At 36.1% G+C, this 14,192-nt stretch overlaps 1 long non-coding RNA gene across 1 annotated transcript; it reads right to left on the bottom strand.

Moving 5' to 3' along the window:
* Window positions 1-12,465: 12,465 nt before the first annotated feature.
* LOC125776409 (uncharacterized) lies at window positions 12,466-13,972 on the bottom strand. Its single transcript, XR_007421685.1, has 4 exons — window positions 13,048-13,972; window positions 12,886-12,991; window positions 12,654-12,831; window positions 12,466-12,596 (listed from the first exon to the last, which is right to left on the bottom strand). It is a non-coding gene; the product is annotated as an uncharacterized LOC125776409 (long non-coding RNA).
* Window positions 13,973-14,192: the final 220 nt, after the last annotated feature.

The raw sequence follows: 14,192 nt of genomic DNA, 5'->3' as shown, positions 1-14,192 counted from the left end.
AGAATTATTTATGGTCATCACTCATAAGTTATACTATGTTCAGACCGAAAATTTCAAAGATTAGATTACATTTAAGCATTTCATAACCCAACAGTGTTCTCACTGCCGTTAGAAAGATCAAAAAACAGCTGTTATTGTCATTCAAGAATTCACATCGCTTAATATTTATCAAACGAAAAGATTGTCATATAGTATTTTGAAATAAAAGCCGTCTTTTTTTAATATTTTCCATATAATAGAAATAATGGATGCATTTTTTCATTTGCTTGGTCGATTTTTAGGTGAAATTAGATTCATTGCTTTAAAAAAATTTTGTTTGTTTACATTTTTTCCCTTTGTAGTGTCTAAATCAGCTGTGATAATGTAACAGTTTTCCAGTGCTGACTAGTATTTTCCAGTGCTGACAAGTAGATTGCGCAAAATCAGAGTCGCACGGACAGATTTAGCGTGGATCAGTTTCAAATCATTTCAATGAAGTGATTTGGAACTGTCATTTTAGTATGGCGAAATCTTGATAAATTTTTAAGATTAGTGCGATAATCCATTCAACAGCCGAAATCGTGTGATTAAGTGTCGGTCTGAACATAGTATTACATATTGTACTATTCACCCTATTATTCATGGGCATTACTTTCGTACTTATTCAGCACATCATATTCCCACACATTATTATTCTTATTTCGTTCTTGAAAGCAAGTGGACTTATATTGTAAACGGTATCAACCAAATTTTGTAAATTCTATATTATAAATAAATTAATATTATAAATTTCGTGTTTGATCAATTAATAAAGTTATAACTCGCGCAGATCAAGGCCGCTTTGCCACCTGAACGCTGCAATTATGTTCTACCCTTTACTATTACTGGGGTTGATTTTGGACCTCTCCAGATAAAGGCCTCTATGTTAAGGTTTTCTTCATTTAGTAAAGGGTATGTGGCTGTCTTTGTATGTTTTACAACAAAGGCAGTACACCTTGAACTTTGTTCAGATCTGACAACTGCGGCTTTTCTCGCAATATTTGCAGCATTGCGACGGGGATTTCTCTCAAACATTATGAGCGACAATGGGAAAAACTTTATAAACTTCATGAAAGAAGTCTCCCCTGAAGTTGCGAAAAAATATACACCCCAAGAGATCAAATGACAGTTTATACCTCCATGTTCTCCACACATGGACGGACTTTGGAAATCAGCAGTAAAACGCTTTAAGTTCCATTTAAAGAAAACGGCTAGTAATCATAAATTTAATTATGAGGAGTTTACTACATTACTCACTCGGATCGAAGCCGTATTAAATTCAAGACCTATATCACCACTCTCGCAAGATCCCTCCGATTTCACAACCCTTACACCTGGATACTTCCTCAGAGGAGCTCCTCTTCTCGCCATTTCTGGGGTAGAAAGAGACTCACTTTCTTTAATAAAACGATTGGAAAAGGTTAAAAATCTTCATCATGAGTTCAGCCTTAGATCGACGGATGATCCAGAAGGAACCCAGTGCGGGCGAATGCGTCATCATACAAGATGAATGCCTTCCCCTAACCGAATGGCGACAAGGCCGCATTGAAAAGATACATCGGGGACGAGATGGTAATATAAGAGTAGTAGATGTACGAACACAAACTGGCCTTTTAGCTCGACCACTAGTGAAATTATGTTTCCTTCCAAACACCGAAGAACCGGTTACTAAAAACCTCGAACGCAAGCGCATAAATAAAATACAGCATCCGCTACACCCATCGCCGCACCAAGGAGGCAAAAAAGCCGCAAGCCCGCCCTGCCAATCATCCGTTCCACCAGTCAGGGATGCAAGCGAGGAGCATTTCGAGGAATATGTACCGCCACGATGCAGCCTATGCCATCAACCCCATTTCCTGAAGAGAAGCACGATCTTCAAGACCATGACACCGGCAGATCGCTAGAGCCACTGTATGACGTGCTTGGAAGACATGCACGCTACTTTGGAGTGCATGTCCGACGGGTCATGTCAATACTGCCTCCGACCGCATCACAGGCTGCTTCCATCATTTTCACCACCCAACCGATCAAAGATTGGTCGGAATCTTTTTTGATCGGTTGGGTGCCCCCAATTTAATTAATTAATTTTAGTTCGAATTCGTGGTCCGAATTTGGAATCCCATTTCGATCGCGTGTGTGGTGGTGCAGTAGCAGCAGCAGTGAACAGTTTAATAAAAATATAAAATTGTGTGAAAGTATTGACGTTTTGTGAATATCTAAAAGTTTTGCCCTCAAAAGAAATATGTATATAAAGTAGTGAATTTTTATTTTCAAAATTGTAAATCTGTCATTTATATAAAAAAAAAAAGGGATACATATTAAAAGTCAGCGTAAGTATAAACCACATACCCAGTGTAACTAAGTGCAACAACAAAAATGGAATAAATTCAGCCGGATGTTTGAAAGTCCTGATATCAGTTATATCGGGCACGATAAACTTTTCGCCCAATTTTATGTATTTTAAGTACAAAGATACACTGCTATGAGTAAAACACGCTCTGTAATTATCATTGTGCTATCTCAAATATTGGCCGATATATGCAATACAAAGTCAATCGAATGTTTGAAAATATTTATATTAGACATAGGAGGCCCCAGCATAGAATTGACCTGATTCAACCAATTTTTAATAAATAAAACTCTTCATGGTTTCTTAATAATAAAATCCAAAAAAATGGTATCAGTATTAGATAATCTCCTTACATTTTTTGAAACCGATGCATTAGAAGAATTTGATATGTTCTTAGGCGAACAGGGACTCAGAACAGCCAAAGCAGAGATTAACCTTTTTGAGTATAAGCTCAGTTTTAAATATAGGGCCAAGAAAGAAAGGGAAGTTTTGCGAAAAAATAATTATACAGTAAGCAATGAAAAATATACATCTGAAATCGAAAAAATAATGCAACAAAATGAAGGTACTAACTCATTATTACCATTTACTACCACTGTACAAGCCACAATTAGGGCGAAATCCGAAAATCCTATCTGGACAAAACAATATCCGTACCCTATATCTGATAATGAACACAGAAATAAATAAACTTTTAGAAAGTGAAATAATCCAACCGAGTAAAAGTCCGTACAATTCACCCATTTGGACAGTTGCTAAAAAAAATCGGGTGGGGCTGTGCCGGGGCACACGGCCGTTGGTTTTAACGTGAAACGTCTATGTTGGCGAATCGATGGTACGGAGTCACCCGCACGTTGAGGTCGAATTGACGAGGCACGCCGAAGCATATTTGAGAAAAAGATAGTTCCTCGCCGTGCACATCATTGATTTTGTTGATCGGAGATGAGTTCCGTCCCGAAGCAATATCCAAACATTGTTCCTCATTCCATAGCAAAGTATGTTGTTGAGACAGCAGGATTTCAGATTCTGGGGGAAAGTTGGTTGGGAAAGTTCGATTTATGAATAAGTTTTTTTTATGAAACATTAAAAGCAAAATCGTCGTCTATCCGCCTCGGTAATTGCTGCACCATGTTGTTTACATCGACAGGTACATTGATTACCTGACCGACCATAGTTAGCTTCGTAGCGTAATCGACGAATTTGCATTAATGGTAACCGCGGCGAAATCAATCGAATGCTGATCGGGTCAAGCAGCGGCAGTCCGTTCAGTTCTGGAGGATAACTAAAACCGTTTGAGGGCCACATTCCGTCACATTTTCATTGGGTAATTTTGTTTGAAGGAAAGAAATATTGCGATGTTTCACTTTCTTAAGTGTCTTTCAAACCAAAGTCGATCACAAACGCTGCAAGATAAATCAAACGGATTGGCTTCAAATACCGTTTTGAAGAGTTTGTCCGCTGAACGCTAATGATTTTGCATTGCTTCACTTCTACTGATATTGACATCTCGCAGTTCCGTGGCAGATCCAATAGGTATATCGATAGCCTGTTCATTCGTTATGTCCATAAGTATAGGTATTCCAGTGGTAGAGGTACTCGCGAGGTCGGCAGCAGCAGCTTTGCGATGTTCCCGAAACCGCCTCGCTCGCTCGACGCCGGACATTGGGGTACGTATGTATGCGTGGCCCATAGCCTCCTTTTTGTAACGATAGCCGTAATTTATATTGTTGTATTATATGGTTGGCTCTTGCACGAGCTGAGGCCAACATACCAAAATTTTTATATATTTATTTTCACTTTCTGGTTATTTTAAATATAAATACTGTCCAAATTACACTTATTTTGTATAAATCAATCGGTTTAAATAAACTTGACAAACACACGAAAGAATCCCCGCGATATATAGTCGGAGTCACGAGTTACACTGAATACAAACAAGCGAGAGCGCCGGTTTCGCTGAGTTTACGCAGTATGCCTCCTCCGCCGCCCCACTCGACCCCGACACGAACTAAATGTCATAACAGCGAGCTGACTATAACGGGTGATTTTTTTGAGGTTAGGATTTTCATGCATTAGTATTTGACAGATCACGTGGGATTTCAGACATGGTGTCAAAGAGAAAGATGCTCAGTATGCTTTGACATTTCATCATGAATAGACTTACTAACGAGCAACGCTTGCAAATCATTGAATTTTATTACCAAAATCAGTGTTCGGTTCTTTTCTTTTTTATCGACAAATTTTGTTCAGCGATGAGGCTCATTTCTGGTTGAATGGCTACGTAAATAAGCAAAATTGCCGCATTTGGGGTGAAGAGCAACCAGAAGCCGTTCAAGAACTGCCCATGCATCCCGAAAAATGCACTGTTTGGTGTGGTTTGTACGCTGGTGGAATCATTGGACCGTATTTTTTCAAAGATGCTGTTGGACGCAACGTTACGGTGAATGGCGATCGCTATCGTTCGATGCTAACAAACTTTTTGTTGCCAAAAATGGAAGAACTGAACTTGGTTGACATGTGGTTTCAACAAGATGGCGCTACATGCCACACAGCTCGCGATTCTATGGCCATTTTGAGGGAAAACTTCGGACAACAATTCATCTCAAGAAATGGACCCGTAAGTTGGCCACCAAGATCATGCGATTTAACGCCTTTAGACTATTTTTTGTGGGGCTACGTCAAGTCTAAAGTCTACAGAAATAAGCCAGCAACTATTCCAGCTTTGGAAGACAACATTTCCGAAGAAATTCGGGCTATTCCGGCCGAAATGCTCGAAAAAGTTGCCCAAAATTGGACTTTCCGAATGGACCACCTAAGACGCAGCCGCGGTCAACATTTAAATGAAATTATCTTCAAAAAGTAAATGTCATGAACCAATCTAACGTTTCAAATAAAGAACCGATGAGATTTTGCAAATTTTATGCGTTTTTTTTTTAAAAAAAGTTATCAAGCTCTTAAAAAATCACCCTTTATAAGCGAAATATTCACACCACATTTTTGTATCTAAGACTAATAGTTTTTTTAATTATTAGGGTACCTTTTCGATACGGTCCACTTTTTAAACCTGCTACCCGTATGTTTCGACGCGATTTTAAAGACGTTTCACGCCAAAAAGGTACCGATGAACAAAGGAAACCTAAACGCAGAATGGTTGTAGACTTTCAAAAGCTAAACGCTCAAACTATTACAGATAGATGCCCCATACCTGATGTAGCTATGACAATACAAAATCTTGGTAAAGCAAAAATATTTACAACTTTAGATTTGGAATCTGGATTTCACCAGATTCTTATTTAAGAACCTGGCAGAGAGAAAACAGCTTTTAATGTAAATGGAGCCAAACATGAATTTCTTCGCATGCCTTTTGGTCTGAAAAATTCTCCGTCAATTTTTCAAAGGTGTATCCATGATATTCTGAGACTATGTATTGGCAAATTTGTGTATGTTTATATAGACGATGTCTTCATTTACTCTTCTTCTCCAGAAGAGCATGTCGAGCGCATACGCATTATTATAAATGCATTTCATCAAGGTAACTTGAAAATTTCCTATGAAAAGTCACACTTCTTTAAAGATTCAGTAGAATATTTGGGGCACATAATTAAATACAATAAAATCACCGTCGATCCCGTAAAAATACAAGCTTTAAAAGATTTTCCCACTCCTACATCACTGAAGGAGCTTAGATCTTTTCTAGGTCTCGCAAGCTATTATCGAAAATTTATAAAAAATTTTGCAGCCATTGTTAAACCACTTACCACGTTTCTCGGAGGAGACAACAGTGGCATATCAAAAAATCAAAGCGCAAAAATTGAAATCACATTAGATAAATCTGCAATGGCAGCATTAAGTAGAATAAAAGAAGAACTTCAAGCTCAGGTTCAACTTTTCCAACCAAATTTCAGCAAACCCTTTGAATTAACCACAGACGCTAGTAACTTTGTAATAGGAGCTGTATTATCACAAAATAAACTCCGAAATAACTTATATGGCATAGCAGACTTAACTATAATATATACACCGATCATCAATCTTTAATTTTTGCTATATCAGTAAAAAACCCCAACACAAAATTAAAAATATGGAAAAATTTAATCGAAGAATGCGGTGTTAAAATCACTTACAAACGTGGACATCAGAACGTGATTGCCGATACACTTTCCCGCCAACAAATTAATAACACATCTAATTCTGATAATTCCCAACATTCAGCACAAAGCTTCCCTATATAAAAAATCAAACATGTAAAAATTGCTTTAAAAATCAAAATATCATAAAACAATCAGATGTAAACCCCGCCCAAATATCATCGCAAAATGTTTTTTATTACATTCTCTAACACTAAGACTGAGCTATTGGACATATTAAAAAATGTAATCAAACCAAAAGTAGTAAACGCTAAACAAATAGACCAGCAATTATTATTTTACGTCGAAAATGGCATTATCAATACATTTCCCAATGCATCTATCGTTCTAACTCATAACATGGTTGACGACATAACCGACATCGAACAACAAAAACAAATCTAAATGGAACACATAGACGTGCACACAGAAACTACAAAAATAATGCACAGGAAATTTCTCTAAAATATTACTGGCCAAACATACGAGACGCCTGTAAAAAAGAAGTACAAGACTTTGAAATCTGTCTCACAAATAAATGCGAACGCCGACCAAACAAACAACCAATTGGTTCCGCACCAACGCCAAACAAAGTAGACGAATACATACACTTAGACTTATTCTACATGAGCGATAACATATGCATTAGCTCAACGGACAAATACTCAAAATCTTGCGTCATCATAATCGCAATCGAAAGCAGCTGAACTATAATCCAGGAGACGTAATATTTTCCGAGACGCATAGGCGTAATAAAAACGTTAGAAAATACGCGGAGCACGTTGTAAAAAAAAGATAACGGAACGACTTCAACAACTAATAAAGGACGGATTATCCATAAGGAATTTTCTTTCATCGGTGGCTCGGCAGCGTTAAGTTTTAGCGTCAATGCAACCCATAGCTTATTTGATGCAACTATGTGTGCCTTGCCCACAATTAGGCAACATATTCAGCCCTATTCTGCATTTCGATTACGTTCCCGCTCTACGCTCCGTCTGAATCTAAAGTAGGTATTCTGAGTTACGATTGGATTGAAAGAAGAAGAGGAAGAGCTGTAGCTCTTTCGAAGTCAGCTGTTTGCCTTGAAACGTGTGAAAATGAAACATAACAAAGCAAAAATACACAAATTATTGTTGGGTGCTCGAGAACTACACTACTCACCGGAAAAAGCATGTCAAATTGTAAACGTTGCTTGTGCCCTCCATAATATCTGCATCTACTACAAAGTGGATGATTTGAGCGCAAATGAATTCGATTTTGAAAACCGTGAGAAAGAGGAAGAAGAACAAAGCAATGACCCCAATTATGCTTCAATGGCAAACCGTATTAGAGACATCATACTTTCTGGTTTTTAAATTAAAATATTTTATATTCATTTTTTATTCTATTCAAAATATGCTCTACATTACTCTATTAAATAAAAACAATTGCATTCAGTGCATTTACAGCTCCTATATTAAAAAAGTAAATGCTTTTATTTCATTTCACAGCTGGTGTTGTTGTTTTTGACCTACAAATATATCAAAAACCATCATTAAAGCACAAAAAACTTAAATAAATCATGTTGGTGACTTCTAAAACTATCAACAACAAATTTTACTCACATTTTTGGGAAAATTATATTGTAAAAGTACACTAAAACCAAAATATAACCGCTCTCCGCCAACAAAATTTCAACTTACAAAAACGGAACTACGATCGCAATGTAGAATACATAAAATTGGAAATTTCGAAGATTGATCGAAACTAATCGAAACGCAGAATACCAAAGTTGCCAAACTGAAAAATTTTCGATTCGAGTCGAAATGCAGAATAGGGCTGATTATTTGCTAAGTGATGCTGTAGCATAAAATCACTCATAAAATTTTTGACGAATATTTATTCGGTTTAGATTTGTCCTTAATGCATTAGTTATAATTATAATACATGTTAAATAAACTCAATAAAAGAAAAATAACTTACATTTTACCTCCGATTATTTTTAACTGATATATTCAAAACTTTTTTTGCTTAATTTGTACAATAACGCTTCTCAAATAGCTAACGAATGAGATTTCGATTCTTTCGTACCAAAGAACACGTTATCGAATTAGGACATTTCAAATTTCGAAAGTGCGTATTCGATAGCCAGTACAACGATCCGAAAACAAAAAAAAAATACATGAATTTCGCTCGTTAACCTGTGCCGCGATTCGGGCCCAGATTCTGGATCTAATTTTTTCAAACTGAAAATTAATATTTCTTTGTTTGTTATTGTTTTCTATTAAAAAGTTTAAGCCTGATTTTATTTCTATTAAGGGACTATACCAGTGAAACCCATGAAAAATAAGGCGATTTTCGTAAAATTTTTTTAAAGAAAATACTCTATAGAATATATTTAAGGTCTTTGGACATAATAACATATATTTTCAGCTTTCATAATTTTTGTTTTACAAAATGTGCTGCCTTCGGAGGTGCCAAAAACCGCTGACATGATTCAAGCCGAATGAGTAGCTGAAACAAAAAAATTCAAAAAGGTTATTAAAGTTAAAAGAATTTGCTATAAAATAATTTACGATTTTGGAAAAACATCAAAAATTAACAAAATCGCATGGTTTAGAAAAAAAATCGTTTATTTAGGTAAAAAATTGTCGTTTTTTAATGCCAAATTGAGCAATAGAAAAGATCGTAGGTCATTGGATAGTAAATTTATTCAACAATAACCAGTTCTAATTTGAAGTCGATTGGTCAATTTTTCGTTGAGCTATGAAGTCAGTAATTTAAAAAAAATGTCGTTTCGAGAAAAAGCGCATTTAAAGTTTCAACTCTCCTATTTACATACGATCGATCGCTCTTCAGAACGGTGACATTCAATAAATATTCAAGATACGACCTTGTCGACTTAAATCGTCATGCTCTGGTGTCCCTGTGATGAATTTTATAATTGAGCCTAAATAAGTTTGTTGTATTTATTGTCACTTTTATTCCGTCTTCAGGTTTGAAACCTATAGTTGAATATACCATATATATTATTATACTGTCGTACCGCGATAAACAATTAATCGCCAGAAGCTGCTTTGATTTCACTTGGCAAACTAGTCGAAATTTCGATTAGTGTACTGAGAACCCGTTCAACTTGACCGCTCGTTTTAAGTGGTGTATTGGTGTTAGTGCGTGTGCTATTTGAAGCATGTTATACACTGCCTTTTCTACGTTGCTGCCAACACATTTTCATTATCAGTCACAAGATGTTTGGCGTTGGGGTATACTGGGATAATAATTTTTCTGGTTACTCATGACAATTTAGTTTGCTTTCCAGTTTTGGCTCTTTACGCATGGTAAGTTTTATTCCGAAACAGCTGATTCAATTTTATTAAAGAGTAAAAATGTCTCAACAAAGTGTAAATTCAAAAATTATGTGGAGCAGATCAAATTTATTACTGGTAAGTACTTAAAATTGTTGTACAGAGCAGCATGGAACTACCTTTCAAATTATTTCAAGACATATTCAGTGAAGATGAAGATTTGGTAGAGGATACCATTAACGAGTTGTATGATGATTTGCTCATTACACTAAACTGTTGTAGAGGTGTAGAAAATATTGTTCCAAAGTCAATTCAGTGGTGCGATGATATTTTATCCACAATGGTTGACCATCGGTTCCGTCAATTGCTGCGTGTAGACCGGACTCAATTTACTCACTTATTGACCCTCATATCAAGGGACGAAGTTTTTAAAAAATGTAGTGGCAAGCAATTCCCGATTAATATACAGCTATCTGTCGTTCTATATAGATTGGGCTCTTCTGGAGAAAGCGCATCGATACGGAAAATCGCGTCAACTTTTGGGATTGGTGACGGAGGAACGTTAACAAATATTACTCGCAGAGTATTCAAGGCATTTTTAAAACAACACAATTTATATATATACTAGAGGACCCGTCCACGCTGCACTGTGGCTGATACTACTACTACCATTTATATGATTTCTATTATTTGGATTATAATTATTAGTTAATGAGATATAGCATTTCTGTGAAGCAACTTGTGTTAGTTTACAAAAAAATAGATCATAGAGCATTTCGTGTGCTTCATTGCGTTTGGAGGAAAATACTGCTGAATTTGGGCTCAGGGAAATCCACCCAGGAAAAAATACTTGCTAAGCTTACAGAGGCGAAAGCTCTGTGCAAAGTGGGTGCCTCGCAACTTCATAATCTAACAAAAACAACGAATAACTGATTCTGAGAAGTATTTGAGTGCTCTCTAATCGGAATAAACCCGAATTTTTGCGTCGGTGATAGAAACATTGCTCCATCATTTCCCACTGGAGTCCAATCGACAGTCATTCTAGTGGAGTGCTCATGATGAACCGGTTCTCAGGCGTGGAAAGACGAAAAAGGTGACTGGAAAGGTTATGACATCAGTCTTTTGGGATGCACGTGGTATAAAACATACTCAATGACTGATTACTAAGCCAGTTCTTCTTCCTCTTCTTTACTATTCCAAATACTTAGCAATTCTATTATTTTGAGGAAGAATGTGTTCAAAACTGTACGCATATATTCAAATGATTCCTACAAACATGAATTTTGAACAAATGGTTATGATTTGAAATTTAATTTTTGTATTTATGAGCTGTATTAAATTTAAAAGTATCTTATGTCCTTACCCTGGTTCTAAGCTACCTCCCCACCAATTTTCAGCCAAATCGGTTCAGCCGTTCTTGAGTTATAAATGGTGTAACTAACAACAACTTTCTTTTATATATATAGATAGATATTGGCCAGATATTACTGAGCGCGAGAAACGTTCAACGAGATACCATTTTGTGTAGGTTACGTGGATGGCACTGCAATAAAACTCGCCGAATCCCCAATAAAAATCATGAGGCGTTCTTTTCCAGAAATCATATATTATATATGCAATTAAAGCTCAAACGGTTTGCGACTACAAGCTCAAAATTCGCTATGTTGTCGTTGGCTACGATACAAAAATATTTAAAAACTGTTCACTAAACAAATATCAGCCAAGATTATTTTCAGGACAGGAGTGGATTGCAGGAGACTCTGCCTTCCCCGTCAGTAACATTATTATAACGAATTACAGAAACAACTTTCTACAATTTGAACTACCTAAAAGAAAAAATTTCAACAAATAGCATAGCAAATACCGTGTAAGAAATGAATACTGTTTCGGCTTATTAAAAAAGGGATTTTGCACTCTAAAAGAGCTCAGGGTTCGAATTCGAAATAAAGGTAGTCAAAAATACTGTAATGGATGGATACTAGTATGCTGTATTCTTCACAATATACTACTTGATAACAGTGAAAATAAGAATTTCAACGAGAGTACAAAAGAAGATATTTATGAAGAAGAAGTGAAGGAACAATCTCATATAGCTTTGAATTAAAAAGACAATCGTTTTATCATCTTATGTTTCCAAATACTGTGTAATTAAATTAAAACTTATAATTCAATTAAAAATTTATTTTTCATTTTTATATAGATACAAAAAGTTGTTTCAGTTCAAGACATTCTTAAATTTTATTATACGTAACAATAGCAAATAAAATTCATTCTTATTACATAAGCATTCTTAAAAATTATTATACAAAGCATATAAAATTTTTATATATTATATTTGTACTTTAGCTCAATCATTGCCAGTCTTTCTTTTTGCTTTAACTCCAATTATTTTATTTAAAATTCTTTATTTAACTTTTCTCTGTCCAATTCTAGCTTTAACTTTTCCAAATTTAACTTTTCTTTTTCAATATCTATTCGTTGCTCAAAAAACTGTTCTTTTTTGTATATCTTTAAGTTCACTAAGAATATTCTTTGGAGCACGTTTTTTCACTTTTTCGAGGAACGACGGAATGGTAGGAGAAACTGTGGCTACCTCTGCTCCTACTGTTGTCTGTTCTGCTTTGTCGTTAAGTGAACCCGATGGTTCCGCAGATGATTGTGATGATTCGGCTGCAATTTCCACTACAATATCTGCAAAATCGCTGCAGTATTGTGACACTTCAGGGTTGTACGTCTCTACAACACAATTGGCTTCGGATTTACTCCCAAATAGAACCGAAAACCGTTCATAATTCGGACACATTTGTGAAAGTTTTGCTGAAAGAACGGAGAATTATTAAAAAAACAAAAAAGTTGCACTTAAGCCGCATTTACCATTTATTGAGGAAACATCATCGCCAACGTCTATTCCAGAACCTGTCGATTTTCGCCACTCCTCAGCTTTATTATACATCTGCTTCCAGTACCGGACCTGGCAGCGCAACATGTCCGTAGTCGCATCGATATTTGTTGTTTCAATAAATTTTTGGTAGTACAATTGGGCGTTTGGTTTCTATAAAAATACGTATTAAAGTGTTTATTTAAAGCTAATTGTATAAAGAACTACCTCAATTTCCACATTTTCTAGTAAATATTCTAGAACCAAATGGTTTTCTTCCTCATCCCATTTTTTTGAGGCTTTGCCCTCCTGCGTATTTTCTTTTGGGGTTCCACTGAAAATAAGTATTTAATGAAATAAAAAGCAACTATTTGTTGAAGATATACTTACTTTTGCAAAATTTTTCCTAATTCACGAATTGAGCACCAAATTTATTTTCCCGTCTAAAAATGTATAAAGCAGCGAACAACAAACAAACAGCTGATGTGATATTACCGAGTAACGAAACAATTATCAAGCTTGCCAGATTGATAGTTCGTTACTCGGTAGAACAAAATACATGCAAAAAACTACCGAATGACGACTAACGAATTAACAAGGCTAGTCTAAATACCCCTATTGTATTGTTATTCAAGTGAAAAATGTTCATTTGTATATATTTTTTCTTCGTTCCTTCTTTTCGCAATGTGGCGTCAATTGTAGATTCCAAGCGAAGTCAGGTCCTTCTCCACCTGTCTCTCCAACGAAGCGTAGGCCTTCCTCTTCCTTTGCTTCAACCGGCGGAGAGATAACAGAACGATTAGAATTTTAGTGTGCTCTGCTCAATCCACAAAACTGGAGACTCCACAAACTACGCCAACTAACGTCTGGTAAGCTTTCTCAACATCGCATAGTATTGTGTGAAAGATTAAAGCTCACAGCCAACAAAATAATTGCACTTTATCAGTGTGGCTTTAGGCCTGGAAAATCAACATCTGACCAGGTATTCTCCTGCGCCAAATCTTGGAAAAGACCCGTGAAAAGAGGATCGACTATTCGTCGATTTCGAAGCTGCGTTTCGTATCCAAGCAAAACTAATAGGGCTTTGTAAACTGACGTTGAGCAATACCAAAAACCCTTACTACTTACGAAAATGAAAAAGTGCCAAAACTGGAGAAAAACTAAATTGTCAAGAGATCGGGAAAGATCTCTTCAACCCGTTCGATACCAAACGAGGTTTCAGACAAGGCGAATCCCTTTCGTGCGACTTCATCAATTTACTCTTTCAGAAAATAATTGGAACTGCAGAACAAAATTGGATGCCACAATCTTTTATAAAAGTGTACAGCTGCTGACGTTCGCCGATGATATTGATGAGTGTTGGCCATATCAACCGCGCCGTTAGTTCTGCTTTTCTTTTTCCTATGCTGGAATCTAGTACTACAGATAACCATATTTCGTGTCCAGGCGAAGTCGATCAGGTTCAGCCCATTTGGAGTTGTTTCATATCCTAAAAATTTCATAGAATTTCGTTTTCACTATATCACGCTTCATTA

The sequence above is a fragment of the Bactrocera dorsalis genome, chromosome 2 (assembly GCF_023373825.1).
Source record: "Bactrocera dorsalis isolate Fly_Bdor chromosome 2, ASM2337382v1, whole genome shotgun sequence".
NCBI lineage: Eukaryota > Metazoa > Arthropoda > Insecta > Diptera > Tephritidae > Bactrocera > Bactrocera dorsalis.
Note: the sequence above shows the minus strand (reverse complement) of the source record. Positions and strands in the feature narration are given on the sequence as shown.